The sequence below is a fragment of the Schistocerca americana genome, chromosome 4 (genome assembly GCF_021461395.2).
Source record: "Schistocerca americana isolate TAMUIC-IGC-003095 chromosome 4, iqSchAmer2.1, whole genome shotgun sequence".
Lineage (NCBI taxonomy): Eukaryota > Metazoa > Arthropoda > Insecta > Orthoptera > Acrididae > Schistocerca > Schistocerca americana.
This window is the reverse complement of record NC_060122.1, coordinates 149,659,031-149,664,758: the sequence shown is the minus strand read 5'-3', so window position 1 is coordinate 149,664,758 and position 5,728 is coordinate 149,659,031.

Sequence of the window (5,728 nt, the reverse complement as noted above, 5' to 3'; positions counted from 1 at the left end):
AACGACAGCTGCGAAACGCAGTGAGTTTTCGTCACGACAAACATCCTCTTTCCTTTGCTCTTGCGGACACGCGATGAAGCTTCCAGCAGTGTCTGTCAACAGGTCTGGTAGTTCCACTTACGTAGGCCATCGTAGAAATAGGCTAGTTGCGGTAGGTATTAGGCCGCTGGGAATCGCGTCTGGCGTCCTTGCTGAAGCAATAGAGAGAACTGTGCTTAAAAAAGTCATAAAAACATTTCCCACCGTTATTCGTAGAGTACATACACTAGGGACGAATACATGGAACATGTGACGTATTGGAACTTACGGTAAAGTGAGAACAATCGTCAGTAGAGAAAAATGTATGGCTGATTGATCACTTGTTGAGAAACTGCGTGTTCCAATCACTCTGTAACTCGTTAAAATCTCGTAATTAAATGGCCGCAGTACAAACAACACACATAATCGTAAAATATGTACCACATACCCTCTCACCAGAATATAAACTGTAGTCCTTTATTATGTTACATACTATCATTTCTGCACTAAAAATGGATGGCTCTCCCCACCGGAGTAACAAGCCATGTCTGAGTGGAATACGTCCTAAAGAGACACAAGTGTGTCAATGTCTACAAAAAAAAAAAAAAAAAAAAAAAAAAAAAAAGCGGTCTAGGGCGCTGCAGTCATGGAATGTGCGGCTGGTCCCGGCGGAGGTTCGAGTCCTCCCTCGGGCATGGGTGTGTGTGTTTGTCCTTAGGATAATTTAGGTTAAGTAGTGTGTAAGCTTAGGGACTGATGACCTTAGCTGTTAAGTCCCATAAGATTTCACACACATTTGAACATTTTTTTTTGCTTCATGCTAACTCTGTGGTCGGATCAAGAAACACCGCAGCCAGATCGTTGCTTTCACTTTTCCCATTCCTCCAGGCACTCTCCCTTCCATTGTCACGTGACTTCCTAGTCCAGCAGCGATAGGTTAGCCCACAAGGGGATTGACACGTTGCCGAAGTACTTCACCTCTATAGGTCCCTTTGACTGCTTTACGTTCTGAACAGTTTTCTCTGTTGTGCACATTTGCTAAAGAACCTGAACAGCGCAATGAGAATCAGAGCTGGTGAAAACATGTGCACTCCGTCACATCTTGTAACGCAAAGAATCTTTCCAGGAACCCCATGCCATGAGCTGCGCGCGTGGGTCGCCACATAAGGCAGCAAACAAAGAAAAAGTTGAGTAGAAATTAATAAGCAGTCATATGACAGATCTAGGACCCTTCGTAATACGAAGGGTGTTTGAAAAGTCCGTGCAAAAATAAAAACTACTTATGTGTTTGGGGTAAACCTTTTTTATTTTTCGACATAGTCTCCTTTTAGACTCATACATTTCGTCCAACACTGTTCTGATTCGTTGATCCCTTCCGAATAATAGGAATTGTCCAAGTCTGCAAAATATATATTAGTTGCTGCAATCACCTCCTCGTTTGAATAACATCTTTGTCCCGCCAGCCATTTCCCCAAATTGGGGAACAAATAGTAGTCCGAGGGAGCCAATTCTGGAGAATAGGGGGACTGTGAAACGAGTTGGAATTCTATTTCCATTAATTTTGGGACCACAACTGCTGAGGTGTTTGCTGGTGCATTGCCATGATGGAAAAGGACTTTTTTGCGGTTCAACCGCCGGCATGTTTCTTGCAGCGCGGCTTTCGAACGGTCCAATAACGATGAATAATATGCACCTGTAATAGTGTTACCCTTTTCCAGATAGTCGATGAGAATTATCCCTTGCGAATTCCAAAAGACAGTCGCCATAATCTTTCTGACCGAAGGAATCGTCTTCGCCTTTTTTGGTGCAGATTCTCCCTTGGTAACCCATTGTTTAGATTGTTGTTTGGTCTCAGGGCTATAGAAATGTATCCATGTTTCATCCACAGGGACGAGCCGACGCTTAAAGTCCTGCGGATTCTTCCTGAACAGCTGCAAGCAATCCTTGCAACACTTCACACGATTCCGATTTTGGTCAAGCGTGTGCAATCACGGAACCCATCTTGCGGATAGCTTTCTCATGTCCAAATATTTATGCAAAATATTATGTACTGGTTCAATCGAGATGCCCACAGCACTAGGAATCTCACACACCTAAATTCTTGTGTCATCCATCACCATATCCTGGATTTTATCAATGTTTTCTGGAGTCGTAACCTCCACAGGGCGTCCAGAACGTTCAGCATCACTTGTGCCCATATGGCTACTCCTAAAATTTTGAAACCACTTATAAACTGTTCTAATCGAAAGTGCAGAGTCACTGTAAAGTTTATCAAGCTACTCTCTAGTCTCCTGAGGCGTTTTGCCTTTTATAAAGTAATGCTTAATCACCACACGAAATTCTTTTTCCTCCATTTTTTGACAATCAATCGACTTCCTTGATTCACACGAATACCAAACACAAATAAATAGACCAATATGGCTGAAAGTTGGTGTGCGTTCTTTCCAAAGATGCTACTAACTAAACATGACCTCGATGCGCGCCAGTGGTGCCATCTCTCGGACTTTGCACGGACTTTCCAAATGCCCCTCGTAAATCACCCACTGACGTATCCATAATTTCCTTACCAATTTTATTTCGAGCTCCTTGAAAATTCAGTTGCAGTTCAAACCACTGACGAAAGTTCAGAGAGAAAAGCAACTTCGTGATAATGATTCCTAACATGAGCGTTGTTGTGTATGATGAATGGGCAGTCCGTTCGTGCGTGGGCAAACTGTGGTATGTTGAGCAAGTGCTTGATGTATGGGTGTATTCTGAATGTTTCTTGCACCATGATGCTGGAAACAGGGCTGGTCTAAACTGCATCTACAGTCCGCCTAATTCCCTCATGGTTGATTATATTCAGTTCTTTGTGGCACTATGTTTTTTCAGTACTCATCACCATGCATGTGTAATCAAGTTGGGACTAAATAGATGCTCCATAAAACGGTTCATCATGTCGTCTGTACACCATTCTGCCCTAATCTTTCTTTCGTCTGGGTGCGATTCCAAAGTCGCCAAATTTGTGGCTTACATAAATCCATCAGCTGTGCGAAATACAGTAGGAAATGTCTCAGGAATGTTTGCAGTTTTACTGCAGTCTGCACAGCATCATCCCAGAATATGCCTATCTCGCTCCTTCTGCTCAAGATGCTGCAAACCAGACTACCTCTTCATGCCCTGCTGACCACCCATCTTGGTAGCTTCCTTTTTGGGGACTTCTCCATTTAGCTATATGGATCCAGACTAGGAAGTGACCACTGGAATGAAGGTCATCAATAACGTCCCACTGAGCAAAGTCTGAGAGAGCTGGAGAGCAGAAAGAGAGATCTGCGGCTGAAGATGATCCAGTAGCAGTATTGAAATTTGTGCGGTTGCCCGTGTTGAGGCTAAACAACTCCTGAGATACCGTGGTGTTATCTATAACTCCTAAAGTAATGGGAGTGTCAGCCCAATAACACATTATGCGCACTGAAGTCTCCCAGTAGGTGAAGTGGTCGGTGACTTGTTTTAGAAAGTCACTGGGAGCTTCTAATCTATTGCTTTTTGTGGACCTACGTAAACAGAGCATATGGCGATCCTTTGTCCCACATAAATTTTAACTGCAGTTGCTTACAAATCAGTAACCAAGGATGTAACGGAGAAGTTTTGTGTGTTACTTACAAGCACAGCTATCCCACCCTTGGTTCTTTCGCCAGCCAGTTAATGCTTGCAGTAGAGGGTACAATCTCTTAGCGCAGGGGCGTCAGAAAGTTTAAAATGTGTTTCTTGCAAACTCTAGCGAAGGAAACTTCCCTGCAATAAGAGTCCCTACACCCACATCTACAATTACTTCTATATGATTACTCCGCAACTCGCAGTTAAGTGCCTGGCAGAGGATTTATCGAACCACCTTTAAGCTATTTCTCCGCCGGTCCACTCTCGGACAGCGCGCGGGGAAATGAACACTTAAATCTTTTCGTGTGAGTTCTGGTTTTTCTTGTGTTATTATGACGATCGTTTCTCTCTAATTAGGTGGGTACCAACAAAATATTTTCTCACTCTATGCAGAAAGTTGGTGATTGAAATTTCATGAGAAGTTACTGTCGCAGCGAAAAACGACTTTGTTTTAATGACTGAGATCCCAATTCGTGTGTCGTACCCGCGGTACTCTCTCCTTTATTTCGCGTTAATACCAAAGACGCTGCCCTTCTTTGAACTTTTTCGATGTCCTCCATCGAACCTATCTGATGCGGATCCCACACCTCACAGCAACACTCCAGAAGAGGGCGGACAAGTCTAGTGTAATAAATCGCAGTCTTTGGTTTGCTTTTCCCATAACATTATCTATGTGATCGTTCCAGTTTAAGTTATTCGTAGTTGTAATCCTTAAGTGTTTAGTTGAGTTTACAGCCTTTATATTTGTGTGATTTATCGTGTAACTGAAATTAAACGGATTCTTTTTAGTGCTCACGTGGATGACTTCACATTTTTCGTGATTTAGAGAAAATTGCCACTTTTTTCACCATGCATATGTATTGTTTAAATCATTTTGCAGTTCGGTTTGATCATCTGATGACATTACATGACAGCAAATCCCAGTATCATCTGGAAGTAATTTAAAGGGAGCTGCTCAGATTGTCTCCCAAATCAGTTAGGTAGATCAGGAATAACAGAGGACTTCCTTGGGAAGCGTAAGATATTGCTTCTGTTTTATTCGATGAATTTCCGTCAATTATTACGTACTGTGACCTTTCTGAAAGGAAACCACGAATCCTGCCACTCACCTGACACGATTCTCAATAGGAAGAACGCAATTTCATCGGAAGTCGCTTATCAGGAAAGGTGTCAAAAGCCTTCTGGAAATCTAAAAATATTGAATGACTGTCACGTTCCCTGTCAACAGCGTTCATTACTTCGTGAGAATAAAGACCTAGTTGTGTTTCACATGAACGATATGTTCTGAATCCGTGTTGGCTGTTTGTCAGTAAATAATTTTCTACGAGGTTATTCATACGTTCGAGCACAGTACTCCTACTGCAAACTGACGTTAATGATATGGGTCTGTAATTTAGCGGATTACTCCTATTTTCTTTCTTGGTTATCGGTATGACTTGTGCAACTTTCCAGTCTTTGAGTGCGGATCGTTTGTTTTGTTTTTCTTTAGGGCTCAAAACGTCAAATAAATGGGTGATATTCGTATCTAGTCAAAGTAATTAAAATTTCCTACTGAAATGTGAATTTAGTGCGTGTCATCAACTATATATCGTTCTCAGGTAACTGAAATTAAGTATATGGAAGGAAATGAACTCCAGGTACGCCTTTCAGAACCATGTGGACTAAGTCATGGTGTTTCACAGGGCTCTATTTTAGGTCCCCTCCTTTTTTGGTATAGATTAATGATTTCCCATCACACGTTAGGGATTCTGAACCTGTACTGTTTGCAGATGACACCAGTCTATTGACTGAAGGAAATAAAGAAGAAAATCTCACTGCATCTGCGAAGTGTCTGAATGGTTTACCAGAAACAACCTAATAGTTAATCCCCAAGAAGCGATACTCATGAATTTCCACACAGATCAAAATAAAAATGTGGCACAACCCATAATATGTATAGATAACAAAATCATTAGTGCTGTCAATGAAACTAAATTTCTTGGGAATCATATCCAGGAAAATCTTAAATATAGTACTCATATCACAGCCCTAAATTCAAAACTAGCAAAAATGATGTATGCAGTAAGCATTTTCG